At 38.1% G+C, this 14,687-nt stretch overlaps 2 long non-coding RNA genes and 1 pseudogene across 4 annotated transcripts; 1 reads left to right on the top strand and 2 right to left on the bottom strand.

Moving 5' to 3' along the window:
- The first annotated feature begins 725 nt into the window (after positions 1-725).
- LOC147489481 (uncharacterized) lies at positions 726-1,386 on the top strand. Its single transcript, XR_015202494.1, has 2 exons — positions 726-953; positions 1,061-1,386. It is a non-coding gene; the product is annotated as an uncharacterized LOC147489481 (long non-coding RNA).
- A 1,567-nt stretch (positions 1,387-2,953) lies between these two features.
- Positions 2,954-4,349, bottom strand: LOC147489480 (E3 ubiquitin-protein ligase PRT1-like; annotated as a pseudogene). Its single transcript, XR_015202858.1, has 4 exons — positions 4,238-4,349; positions 3,985-4,164; positions 3,187-3,586; positions 2,954-3,084 (listed from the first exon to the last, which is right to left on the bottom strand). The product of XR_015202858.1 is annotated as an E3 ubiquitin-protein ligase PRT1-like (transcript).
- Positions 4,350-6,942: 2,593 nt separating this feature from the next.
- On the bottom strand, positions 6,943-13,592 carry LOC147489479 (uncharacterized). 2 transcript variants are annotated; one of them, XR_015202947.1, is made up of 4 exons: positions 13,450-13,592; positions 13,302-13,354; positions 10,129-10,200; positions 6,943-7,082 (listed from the first exon to the last, which is right to left on the bottom strand). It is a non-coding gene; the product is annotated as an uncharacterized LOC147489479 (long non-coding RNA). The 2 variants fall into 2 exon arrangements; XR_015202946.1 differs by lacking the exon at positions 13,450-13,592 and having other exon boundaries at positions 13,302-13,430.
- Positions 13,593-14,687: the final 1,095 nt, after the last annotated feature.

Genomic DNA, 14,687 nt, shown 5'->3' with positions numbered 1-14,687 from the left:
TGTGGTGGGGAATGTCTCAAATGAACCTTTGAGAGTGGCTCATTCTATCAAGGTTGCTTCTCAAGTGGCTTACGATCGTCGCGATACTTTTGAGGGTTATTCATATTTTATTGAAAAGATTGGTGAAATGGCTATTGAAATTTCAAAGTTTAATGAGACTTCCTACAAAGGAGAGGCGAAGAAGTTGCAGAGCCTCGATTGCAGAGCCTTCGATACGCCGGTTAATACATCACAGTTTTTTTTTATTTGAATGTTTAATTTGATATAAATTTAGTGTTTAATTCGGTGTTTAATTTGATATAAATATTTATTTTAATTCGGTCTTTATTTCAGCTATTGATTTTGAATCCCAACATTTCTCAAACAAAAGGGAGGGGAAGAAGAAAGCGGATAGATGGAAATCCCCAAAGAGATAGCCCAAAACAATTCGGGGAAGAAAGTGTCACAAATGTGGAATGATTGCTAACCATGACTCGAGAAATTGTCGGGAGAAAAAAATATCGTAATCTGGCGATTGTAAGTATAGATTTATTCAAAACTCTTTGATTCTAAATGTTCACTAGTTCTAATGATATTTTTATCTGCGCGTCATGGACTTCATTGATGTCTGGACTTGTTAAGAGTGGTTTAGATATGGCAGCCTTGTTAGAGTTTTATCAAGTGTTGTTAAGTTGAACTGCGGTGAGGGTTGTGTTCCATTGCATCATTATGTCCATTGGATAGTATCTAATGTTGTCTGCTAGCTAGGCTCTAGATAGGAAACATCATAATGATAGACCGGTGCTTTTTTTGATAACTTCTTTCTCCCTTTTTATTTTCAAATTTTAATATTGCTGGTTTAGGTTACATTTGGGGAGTTTAATTAGACTGAGTTCTAATCTCATTGATATTGTAGAAAAGAAAAGTATGGCTCAAGGAGAAATGGAGAATCTGGAGGCAAAGCTTTGCTTTAGGTAAAAATACTGCCTACTCATCTGTTCGTTTCCAGCCCCTCGACTTTGCATCAATCGATCTTCAGTCTTTTCATCATTCTCTGCGGTTATGTTTCTTACTGCTACAGTTCCACAAGATGCCACAGTATCACTGCCACCTTGACTATGCACCATTCGAAGAAAGTGCGTCAAAATTGAGTTATTAGCTATAACGGGAGAAATTGTCGTGAAAAGAGCGAGAGAAGAAGCAGAAGTGTTGAAAGAAGGTGGAGAAGTTGAAGAGAGCTGAAACTTGGAGTGAAAGGCTTGAACAAGCCAAAGCTAGGTGCAGGCAGGCTATACTTGTTGCTAATTCATTCTGATGTGCTTAAATGTTGTATCTGAGAACAATAATATTTGGGATTGCATAAAGCATTTTGATGTGCTTATTATAAATGTTACTGTTGTTACACAAGCGTGCCCACTTGCAATTTTGTTCCGTAAGTTGATATGATGTATTGATGCAGATACTATACCACCAGTATAATGCCAACGTTTGTCAACAACAAATTTACCTCAACTCATATGATCATCAATGAACATCAACACAAACAAACCAAACTGATAAATTGCCAAAACATCAACATCAACGATATGGACTTAGTACGGCGATATCGTTTGGATTTGAATTTGGATAAAAAAAATGGCGTGTCTGTTTGGACTTTGTCCCAAACGGCATGGCCAAACTGTTTGGACTTAGTCCCAAACGGCATGGCCACACCGTTTGGCCTTAGTACCAAACGGTGTGGCCATGCCGTTTGGGACTAAGTCCAAACGGTTTGGCCATGCCGCCGTTTGGGGACAAAGTCCAAACAGACACTCTATTTTTTGCAAGTTCAAAGTCCAAACGACATGGCTTGGAACCGTTTGGCCTTAGTCTCAAAGCGGCATGGCCACACCGTTTGGAACTAAGGCCAAGCGGTTACGACCATGCCGTTTGGACTTTGAACTTGCAAAAAAAATGGTGTGTCTGTTTGGACTTTGTCCCAAACGGCATGGCCACACCGTTTGGTACTAAGGCCAAACGGTGTGGCCATGCCGCGTTGGGACTAAGTCCAAACGGTTCGCCATGCCGTTTGGGACAAAGTCCAAAAACAGACACACCATTTTTTGCAAGTTCAAAGTCCAAACGGCATGGCGAACCGTTTGACTTTGTCCCAAACGGCATGGCCACACCGTTTGGAACTAAGGCCAAACGGTGCGGCCATGCCGTTTGGGACAAAGTCCAAACAGACGCGCCATTTTTTGCAAGTTCAAAGTCCAAACGGCATGGCGGACCGTTTGGACTTTGTCCCAAACGGCATGGCCACACCGTTTGGCCTTAGTGTCAAGCGGTGTGGCCATGCCGTTTTGGGACAAAGTCCAAACGGTCCGCCATGCCCGTTTGGGGACAAAGTCCAAACAGACACGCCATTTTTTTTGCAAGTTCAAAGTCCAAACGGCATGGCGGACCGTTTGGCCTTAGTCTCAAAAACGGCATGGCCACACCGTTTGGTACTAAGGCCAACGGCCAAGCCATGCCGCTTGACTTTGAACTTGCAAAAAATGGTGTCTGTTGACTTTGTCCCAAACGGCATGGCGAACCGTTTGGACTTTGTCCCAACGGCATGGCCACACCGTTTAACGGTGTGGCCATGCCGTTTGGGACAAAGTCCAAACAACCACGCCATTTTGACCTTAAGTTCAAAGTCCAAACAGACCGCCATGCCGTTTGGGACAAAGTCCGAACAGAACGCGCATTTTTTTTTTGCAAGTTCAAATCCAAACGATATGGCCACACCGTTCAAGAGGCAAAAAAATAGATCTTTTGTGTTTTGGCAAAAACATTGCGTAATTGCATTAGATTTTTGTGTTTTGGTAAATAACATTGGGATTTTTGTGTTCGCATTAGAGATACTAATAGAGATAACATTGGGACATTAGAGATAACATTGGGACAATGTTGCATTAGATTATTAATAGAGATACTTCGATGTGACAAATTAAAATGCGCAAATTGTCGGAGAGCACAAGAAGAGCCATTGAATCGGTATTCCTTTAGGATGTGAACTTTGGCAAAGTTGACATCTAAGAGCTTCATTTACTGGTATAACTATACAAGATTGACAATAGACTGCAAAAAGAGATAAATTAGGATGATTTGACTTTCAACATGATACATGTCATTGTAGTACACTGGTATATATAACGATTCTTTACATAACTAAGTTCCTACCATGCCCACAATTAAGAACTGCAGGTCGGAATAGCAGTTGTTTGCATGCAACACAAAGTACATCACTGCTTGAAAAAAGCTTGCATATTCCATCCTTCAGATCATTTTCTAAGATACTACTTTCTTCAACGGCTAAAGTATTTGTCACTTCCGAACCAGAATGAGCTTCCGCAGAAAGTAATGAAGCATTTGCATGAGCCAACATGTCAGGAGTTTGCTTCTCCACAGTACTAGAGGTATTTATTTTCCCATTGGAACAAGTGCTACCATATGGGGCAGCTTGGAAACACATCTTTGGAGAATGTTTTGGAGTCCGGACAATTTGATTCCTCACAACTATGTGCCCTCAACACATTGTCACCAAGTCGAGGTGAGAAGAAGCCTCGCCTCTTTTCTTCTTCTGTAGAAGGAAAGACATCGGGACAAATAAATCTTAGTAATAGAATTACTTTCGGATCAAATAAAACTAGAAAAGCTTGACTAACCTAGGATAATGATATAACTATATAATCATTGGTGTAATAATCGTGTATTGTTCACAAGAGGTTCTACAACAATTTGTGTTTTTATAATCCATTCTACAAAACAACAATAATAATAATAAAACTACCAATTTGATCCAACTTATGTTGATTTCACACAATTTTAGCAATTATCAAGGGCAACCGGCAATCGCAGACAAACAGAAAAGCAATGGATGAATATTATTGTGGCTCTTTGCTTATATGTTACTACAGGTACTAAAAAGCATACAGATGAAAAATAGAAAACATGAATAGCTTATATGTTAAAAATTACCTAACATTTGTTTTTCCCTTCTCTTGTAGGCCACAGGGTACATTTTCAAGAGCAAAAAATGAAGCAATTGACAGATACTAGGGAAGTGACTATATGGACACCTACATATAGGACAATGAGACTCTCCCATTCCACTCATTGCCCAGTGGACACACCAAAAACAAGATATATGGCCACAAGCTGCAATGAAAAAGAAGAAAGTTAATCACTTCAAACTTTAAAATCCTCACAACATGTACTCATATTTACTCACCAAGTACAATCGGCTTGTAAAGAAGATCCAATCTAACAAATCCAACTAACACATGAATCAGTATAAATAGTACCACATATGTCAAATCCAACACCAAATCTAGAAACCTCATTGACTGGAAAACTCTTGAACTTAAGTCATGATCAATCAAAAGAACAAAGAAAGACAAATGCCAATAAACACTCCCCGCATCATCTCAACTAACACAAACTGAAAAGTAAAGCAAAACCACAGATCATCTCAAATGCCAATAAACACTTCCCCGCATCATCTCAACTAACACAAACAAACCATTTCCATTTCCAACACTCATCCCAACACAAGATAAAAGGAGGTAAACTAACCAAACTAACCACTAAACCCTAAACCCTAAACTAACCAAACTCAACATACCTAAATCCTATGCTCCTTCACGATATCGTCCGCCAATGAACTTGCACCGGGTCAAATTGTATGCCTCCATGAACTCGTTACGTGCATCCTCTGGAATCGCATGATCCACCCAATTGCAGGCCTTGATTGAGCAAGCGAGAAATTTCATCGACGACGGGGTGCTGTCAAAATTAAAACACAAAACTACATTAGTATATACATTTACATTTATAAAATACCAAAACAAAACAAAACAAAACAAAAATTAACGTTGTAAGATATTAACTCACCAGATTATTGATTGGAAGGACTCTGTAGGGAGTAGTGACTAAGATGATCAGGGTTTATCATTCGAATATGACTATTGTTTTCGCACCAACTCATGTATCTACTAACACACTCCCATGGATAAGATGGAATGGGTCCGCGTTGTTCAAGTTGAATCAAGTGATTACGCCAATTACTCCGATAGGGAAGACGCCTAATATTAAATTTCACATCATACCAGCGTCCGAAGTAGTTCGTCGAGGTCTTTGGTTTTTGGGGATCCGAGGGTACAAACTGCATATGACCCAATCGACGACAACCCTCGCAAACATTGTAATCGCTTTCGACATTATCAAGAAAGCATATAAATCCCTCGAAAAATGCTATTTCATCCACGGCCGTGTAGCTCGGACTTCAACATAGGGATACCATTCAACTGTCAAATAGCATATGATCGAGGAAATTAATCATTAATCACATACTAATAATATTAATTAATAAATAAAACTATTTACATACAAAAATGCTTACATCGATACAAGTCATATTATCAATGGTGGCTCGGGTATACTTCAATGCATTTGTTGTGCTAGCATAAAAAGATCGAGTATGGCGAGTACCTATTAGCACGGGACATGCTCAAATGATAGTCCTCATTTGGGTATGCTTGGTTAACTAAGGAAGTACTCATAAATCCATGCCTACATTAATATAGACACCGAAGTTAATATTGTAATAGATAGATAAAATTAACATTGAAAAGAAAAACAAAAACTAATACGTAGGAGAGTGAAATAGCCACGAAACACCCTTCACCTTGGCACTTGTGGCGGTCCCAAGACCCCGTACAAGTAAGCCCGGTAAAGGCACCCCACGATAGTCTCTCGATCTCGGCAAATTTCAAAAAGCAGTCTCGGATAACAAACGGGAACTGCAGTTCAGGGCGATGTCGGGTGAAGGCGGTACATCCAAAGAAAAATAACGGATAAGCTCTCACAAAGAAACTGCACCTCTTTTTGGGTTGGCGCTTCTTCACAACAACCCCATTTTCATCACGTAAATCTTCATCTCTTACCTTCCCAAAGAAACCGCTTCATCAAGAAATCCATCCTAACTTTGGAAGTGAACTTATTGGATTTCATCTCCGTGATCTATCTTATCCATGGGTATGCCAAGATTTTTGTGGAGAAGTCTTTTTTCTGTTCCAAGGTCAAATCGGTGTCCCCGATCCTTTGCTTTGCCTCGATCGGAACTCCTAAGAGTTGGGAAACATCGTCCCAACGCGTGATTGTCATCTCGCCCCACGGCATATGAAACGTGTTGGTCTCTCGGATGCCACCTCTCCACAAACGCAGAGACCAACACGGGGGATCGATGCCTGTATACACCTAAGACCGAGCACATAAGCCGGTCCTTTGAAGCTCCACGCGTGAAAAGTAGAACGGTCGAACACTCTCCCTCGATATCCCATTGTACCAACTTGTTGAGGTGCCCATGGCACTTCAACACCCCCTCGCCCGCTAAAAAACAACAAAAACTTAGTATTAATGTATGCACAAGTTTAGAATACAAAATTTAAATACTAATAGACACTATATGATAATATTACCGCCCCTCCCAAACATCGCGAGCCCGTGCTTTGATAGTCATACAATAGATGTGACACACAAGGGCCACCTCCATAAACACCTCTCTTGAACTCCAAGTCATTGTTAGACTTTCTCACAATATTCACTGGAGGTACAGGTACATGGACTTCCTCGTCATCCTCGTCATCCTCCTCCTCCTCCTCCTCCGTGTCCTCTTCCTCCTCGTCAGTCTCCTCTTCTGCATCATCAACACCCTCTTCTTCACTATCAGCATGACTTAGAACTACACTCTTCCCACGATCCATATTTACGTCATGGTCATCTACATCTACATCTACATCTACATCTACATCTACATCTACATCTACATCACTCATCTCTGTCCCCTTTCTTCTCTTTTGATTTCCTAACTCTACACCACTTACAACATTACTGGGATCATCCGCTTTCCGATCCCCTACTTAACCGATGCGAAGTGGTTGTTCTCCTTCCTCTTTTTTTCTCGGGCTCCTCATCAGCGACCGAACTACTACTCCCCCCACCTAACAACTTCTTAGCACCCGTGAAAACACTTTTTGCTGCATTCTTCACATTCAGATTCTTTGTTCGAGGCATTGCTACAAAATAAATAGGAGTTAAAAATAAGACATTCAACTAATTCAAATTGTTGCAATACCAACGTGAAAAACAAAGAACGAAATAAGGTGTGTGCATGCCAATCTATATCTAAGGTGTGCATGTATCTAGGCAAACTATACTCCTCTATTAAATCCCCCCTCCACACACTAACAAAAAAAACCCAATCTAATTGATAAATAGACACTCAAAGGTCCAAAGCTGTAATGAGCGTGAACCTGTTAACATCAAGGGCAGCACATTAGACATCTAATGAGAAAAAAGTAACCTACTCAAAATTGCAAAAATCTTGCTCATGTGTGCAAATAAGATCCCAGTAAATCCAACTCACAATAATCATTACAAATTACTCATCATGAATTAAAAAGTAAAACAAAAAAAACCCAAAATCCAATTTCTCAAAGTAAAACATTTGAGAAAAACACTGAAAAGTCAAAAGTCAAAAATAAAACGAAAAGCCTTTTCAGTGAACACTTAAATCTCAAAAATTAGAACATAAAATTATATCAATTGGTTCCAAATTCAGATAAATCGTAAATCTAATAGAAAAGAAATCCCATTTCATAAAAAAAAAAAAAAAAAAACATTTCCCAGAACCAACCTTGGAAATCCATTCAACAGCCTCCATTCTCAAACCCAAATCTAAATCCCCACCTTTCAACCTTGCCAAATAATCATGTCTAGGCATATGTTCAGATTCTTTCTCAACCATTAACCCAACACACTCATCACTATGCAAAGAAAACAAAAAAAGGCTAGTATTTTGATTAAAGTTTTGTGAATGCCAAATATTTTCTTCATAGTTTATTGCTCCAGCAACTCCATTATCAGAATCATCAAAACACATAAGACTGTTGTTGTCTTCTGCACAGAACAAAAGACTTGATGATGTGCAGTCAAAACTACAACACGGGGATGTTTTAAGCTTTCCACATACTTTGAATAGTGATGGATATATGAAATTTGTTGGGATAGTGTTGGTTTTGTGGAATTGAGTGTAGAGTGATAGTGCTTCTTTGTATAGTCCATTTGAGACTAGTTTTTTTGTCTCCTCCTTTCATCCACTTTTTTTTTTTTTTTTTGTGAAGGAAGTTAACAGTTTAAGTTTGCAAAAAATTGATTTAAACCAATTGAAGTAGTTGCTCCACTTTGTTGACTTTTATTTGCCGTTTTTTCAAACCAACCTACTTAAACTGGCTCAGTTTATTTCTCTACCATTGGACATCAAATCAAATTGGTTTTCCTCACCCTCGTACACTATTATTTGAGGATATGAGGATGAAAACTTTAAAATCATTGGACGGGAGTTGTTGTACATTATTGAAAGTTCTTCATGTTGGTGAATAATTAATTGTCTTGTATCCTTCGTGTTTTACTTGCAATCAAACAAGTAGTCTTCTTTAGGTTGTAAAATACATATGGAACTAAAAGAATTGAATCAAAGGCTATTAACATATCCCAAAAAATTATACTAGTTTAGGTTTTATCTTACTAATGGTTCAACCTAAGTTTACTAAAGGATAACTACAACTATAATTATTAAAACTCTAAATTTGGTTTGAATCACACACATATATATATAGCTCCTCTTGGCCATCTTATTCAATTCTATCATTTTAATTTGACGACATATTCTCCTAGCATGTTTGTTTGTTGGTTCTCTATCAATTACCTGATTATGTTGATCTATTTTCTTACTTACTTGAAAGATAAGTGTTTTGTTTAAGCAAACAAATTAGTACTTATTGGAATAAAAATGTACGCCATACATGATATAGTTCAAAGAAATCGTGGAGGTATTATGAAATTTGTTGAAATCTAAACATTTAGATTTGTTAGTGTAGCTTGCATCTCCTTCTAGAATAGATGCAGTAAGGAAATGAAGCTACAGACTACACAGACTATAGGGAAGATAGAGAGATTCTCCTTGCTTGCATACCCTTTCTTACTTCTTTTCCTTTCTTACGCTCTTCGATAGTTGCAATCTTGGATTACAGGAAGAACCAGATGGCTACATCTAATAGGTTAGAATCTATCCTAACTTCCTATAAACCTACCTGTAGGAGGAAGATCTTGCTCTCTCCTAGGGTGAGGAAGCAGGGAAGAAGTCTGTCAACAAGAAGAGATTCGATCCTTCATGCGCCTAGCTACGAGGACCTGCGCCCAACCAATTCTACAAGGACCTGCGCCCTATCTCAATCAGTACTTATCTCTCCAAGGAGGAGCCTACTAGGCCCTTCACTCCTGAATGGGTATAGAGATGTCTTCAACAAAGCATGTCCCCGAAAGACGACTTTCTGCACCTACCCGGCCCCTGCCTAAATTAGATATAAGTTCGGTACGGGTTGGGGGTAAAGCTAAGCCAAACTACCACCTACCCCTCGCTTGAGGGATGTTGTGAGAGGTAGTACCCCTTCTTGGCCGAGAGCGTACATAAATGATGTGGTCCCCGGATTACGAATATAATCCTCATCAAGTTCCCTGGGGACTCTCTCTTTACTTGTAGTTCGTAACTTTAAGGCAACGACAACCGCCGGTGTAAGCACCAGTTAAGCTGTGACTTAGAATCAGACTTTGGTTACGTTTTTGGAATTTTTGTACTTAAATCATACAAAATGGGGTTTATTCAACAATTTTGAGTATATATGCCATCGTTTCCGATGATGCAAGCTCATGACTCACGAGTCTCGAGCTCGAAAGCGGTCGAGCTTCACTCAAGCTCGTTTTGTAAAACGAGTCGAGTCGAGTCGAGTCGAGCTCGAGCTAATTATAATTCAAATCGAGTCGAGTTTGAGCACAAAATGGAGCTCGACATTGAGTTTGACCTCGGCTCGAACTCGACTCGAAAACTCACGAGCCGAATCTGAGCATGCCAAGATTTCGCTCGCCGACTCGATGACCACCCCTAATCAAAGGGGAACAACTGTCGATACTCGATCTTAAGTCTCTAACTCAAAAACTAAATTGAATCAAACATAACATTATATATATAAAAAAAAAAAAAAGATAGAAAGATAGAACAGTTACCTGAAACAGAGCTATATATTTATTTTGAATCAAGCAAGCAGTACTCCAGTCGATATGGCCTCAAATAAAAATCTAGTGATACACATACACACACAAAAGAGAAAAAGGAAACTGAATAACTCTTCTATTAATTAGTGTATTTAGCTCTGACTTTGGAAAACTCAATTTTCTGCACTTTGTTGCTAAATAGTGGGATATTATGTATCAAGATTGTATTGTGTGGATAAGATTTTTTGGGGTGTTTGCTTAGTTGGATCTGCTATTGGATTTCTCTTGTTCTCTATGTGTGAGTTACCTAAATCTACTTTGCTTAACAAACGTTTTTCTTTACTAATAATGTACTAACATAAAAGAATGAGTGTTTACATTTGGTGTGTGAAAAGGATCTTTCGTTCTATGATATCCTTCCTCTCGCCATGAATGCCAGCTATAATCTGTCGGTCGCTTTGCTAGAATGCTACCCTACATTACTGAAAATATCTCAAATAAATAATATATGTGATGTCAATTAGTGCTCAAGTGGTGTCTTGTCATCTTTTCACCTTTGATCGATCTGTATGAACTCTATGTTGAATTTGGTATCGTTTCTACATTTCTCTTGATCACATCTTTGTTGGAAGATTTAGACTTTGGATTCGGTTAGCTTTTTGAGAAATATTTCGAATAAGGTTTGTGACTTTGTACAACTTAAAGATTTAATTTAGTTGGACCGAGATCGGTACCATAAACTAGTAATCGATGAGAATTTGAAGAGTAGTAACTTCGATTAGTTACCTTTGAGAGTTTATCCGGCGTTGAAGTGTTCGATTTACTATGTATTGGTGCCGATCGGTTAACTGAAAACACAATAAGCATCTAAGTATATTGGTTGTATATAAAGCCACAGACGCTTTGGCTTGATTCGGGACAATGAATTGGTCATTAGTTCACATAAGGGTTTGTTGTACTTTCGTAGTACCTAGCTTTATTCACCGTTCTCGAGAAGGAAGTAGCCCAAGTAGCAAGATTGACTCCTCGCGATAAGCCAAAGTGATGATGAAACATTCAATCGAAAGTCCAAGATATAGCCCAAATAAGTCTAATTTGGATTGGCAGTTCAGTTTGACAACATACGACAAAATGATCATAACTTTCTCTAAAACCTTTGTTTTGCTTAACCAGAATTTGGTTGGAAACTAGACTTCATGAGCTTTCTAGTGGTGTGTGTTATGTATGGAGAAACGTCCTGTTCAGATTCAAGTTTGACTTTGAACTTAGAAGAAAATCAGGAATAGTTTTAATGCTTGTCTCTTCAAGATCCCAAGTTTGTATTTAGCTATAAATTCTCTAAGACTTGTAATGGAAGTAGAGCAGTATTTGAATGAAGATATAGGACTTTTATTGAGAAGAAGTGGTTCTTCTTGGTGAAACAACTCTTATCTCTTTGGTGGATTCCATAGAGTGGTGAGTTCTAGTAACACAACTCTTATCCCTTTGGTGGATTTCCATAGGGCAGCGAAGTTCTTTGTTTTCTCTTAGTTTGTGCTTGTATTTACTTCCTATTACACCATTCTAAATGGTGTCACAAAGAGCTTGTCTAACTTCACTTCTCTCGATTATCAACTGATTTATCCTTCCCGAGTTTGGTGAATGCAAAACTTCGATATCATTTGATGTGGATCTTACTGAACGATATCTATATATATCTGCTATACTTGCTAAAAATATAAATTTTGTTATACTTCGAAATCTTGTGAAACTTGTGTTAGATGGATGACCACTAGCTAGGTTCAACTTTTATTTTGGTTTTCATGCATTCTTAACTTCATTTTAAGAATGGGTGATATCAACGTAATGGGTGATATCAACAGGGAAAGTATAAAATGGGTGTCTAGAATTCAAAAGAATTGAATCAAACATAACATTATATATATAAAAAAAAAAAAGATAGAAAGATAGAACAGTTACCTGAAACAGAGCTATATATTTATTTTGAATCAAGCAAGCAGTACTCCAGTCGATATGGCATCAAATAAAAATCTAGTGATATCAACAGGAGAGACAATAAGTTCATAACTTCATTGTTTGATTTAATGATTTATTTATTTTGAACTTGGATAAACATAACATTGATGTCTATGTCTCCATTTCTATAAATCGAAAAAATTAAAAATATAAATAACTTAAACAGTCAAAAATCCCAATGTACATAAACAGTGTAAATAACTTAAACATCGAAACTCTGACAGAGTTCACCGAACTCTGACAGAGTTAACCAAATATGCTACTTCACCGAACTCTGTCAGAGTTCAAAACTCTGACAGAATTCACCGAACTCTGACAGAGTTCAAAACTCTGACAGAATTCACCGAACTCTAACAAAATTTAGAACTCTGTCAGAGTTCAAAACTCTGACAGAAGTCACCGAACTCTGACAGAGTTCAAAACTCTGACAGAATTCAAAACTCTGACAGAATTTAAAACTCTGACAGAGTTCACCGAACTCTGACAGAATTTAGAACTCTGACAGAGTTCAAAACTCTGACAGAGTTCAAAACTCTGACCGAATTCAAAACTCTGACAGAGTTCACCGAACTCTGACAGAATTTAGAACTCGACGAGTTCAAAACTCGACAATTCAAAACTTCGACAGAATTCACGAACTCGACAATTTAGAGTTCAAAACGAACTCGGCCGAGTTCAAAACTCGATTAACTAACCTAACTCGACAGAGTTCATCAAATATGCTAACACCTAATTAAACACATTTAGCTCCTTTTAATCGGACTTGCACCAACACCTAATTAAGCACATTTAGCTCCTTGAACCGCTAAGCATAAGAGTAGCCGATTTTCAAAGCAGCTTAAAACGACTCTAAAGCTAATACAAATAGGGGTGGTGTCGAGTATTCAAGGATATTGGATAGGTTAGTTGTTGCTTCTAGTCATATTGCATTTGGATCTTCCAAATAATACAGTAAGCAAAATGCTCGAATCCAATATTTCTATCAGTTATTAGTTGTTGCTTCTAGTCATATGACATAGATGCAAGTTAAATCACATCCACTTCATAAGCAAATTTACATTCTTAAAACAAAAAAGAATATTACTGGTTTAATTTTATTACGAATAAGGTTCAGTTTAATATAAGTTAAAGATATATGAAATGCTATCAGAAAAAGGAAGTATCAGTACCGCTTCTATCCTTTTGATTTCAACGCGAGCGTACTGAGCCACCAAATATACCGCTGCAACAAAAAATAACCTTTTTAGAACCTAACAACATAAACGGAAAACATTTCTTAAATTAGATGTGGTGAATTAGACCAGTAAGTTCACATACCGCAGCAAAAGAAGAGTCGCACGAGATGGAAATCAAATCTGACAAAGCAATATATGGTTGTTTTTGTAGATCCCTCAGATTAGTCGATCCCTCTCTTTTTTTGGTTAGATCGGTCTCTTTTTTTGGTTAGATCAGTCTCTTGGTCTCTTTTTTTGGTTAGATCGGTCTCTTTTTTTGGTGAAGATCGGTTTTTTTTTTCTTTTTTAGAGAAGATGATGAGGAAAATACATATTTACCCTCATTGAGATCTTCAGATCTAGAGGTCGGATCCGACGGCTCAAGAGGAGAGTGAGATAAGGGTGGCACTCTAAGAGTGGCACCCTAGACAAACCGATATATATATATATATTTTTTATTTATTTATTTATTTATTTATTTATTATTTTTTGAAAGGCAAGCAAGGTTTTTGAGAAGTCTTTTACCCTTATTTTATTAAAATGAAAGCACTAATTTGGTTACATAGATTAGAGTCTTACATATATTTTGCTTGAGGCATCATCATACACAATTTTCCGTACATCTTCTGAAAAAGAGCTATGTATAATTACCACGTAACTTATGAATGATATATTTCTTGCCAAAATGTCGGCCAACTTGTTCGCTTCTCGGAATACATGTTTGAGAGTAAACATTTGTAATTGTGTTGTTAAGCTATTAATCTCCCCCATTAGATGGTTGGCGCGTCATGGGTGTTTGTCCTTGTCCTTCAAATACAAGACAACTGTAGCAAAGTTTGTCTGGGCTTGAATTCTAAGGCACCTATGATCCACAGCAAGTTTGAGGCCTTGTGCACGGCATTGTAGCTCAATAAGATCGATTGTCGTGTACTCTGATCTTCTTTGTGCAACCACAATCACTTCCCTTCACAATTCCGAATCACTATTGCTCACCCACCTACTGTACCTTGTAGAGACCCATTTGTGTTGAGTGAACACATTCCTGTGGGTGGTTTCTCCTATACACACTGCCTTCGTTCATACTGTCTCGGTTCCACAAATAAACCCCACATCTGCATGATCCTGGTCTTTTTGGGCCCTTCTTCCATTTCTAGTTTGAGAGAATGGAGTTTAATGGAAACATCTTGAATAAGCAATTTACTAACCTGCAGAGCTATCTGTTTTTGTGCAGGAAGATGCATTTGTTCCTTTCTTGCCACACACAATAAATGAATCCATTAAATAGAAGCCTTAATATGTCCTGCTGCACTGCTTTTCCCTTCGTTCTCAGTTCCACCCACT

This window comes from Coptis chinensis, chromosome 7 (assembly GCF_015680905.1).
Source record: "Coptis chinensis isolate HL-2020 chromosome 7, ASM1568090v1, whole genome shotgun sequence".
In the NCBI taxonomy this organism is placed as follows: Eukaryota; Viridiplantae; Streptophyta; class Magnoliopsida; order Ranunculales; family Ranunculaceae; genus Coptis; species Coptis chinensis.
The sequence above is the reverse complement of the archived record's forward strand: the minus strand, read 5'-3'. Positions and strand labels throughout refer to the sequence as shown.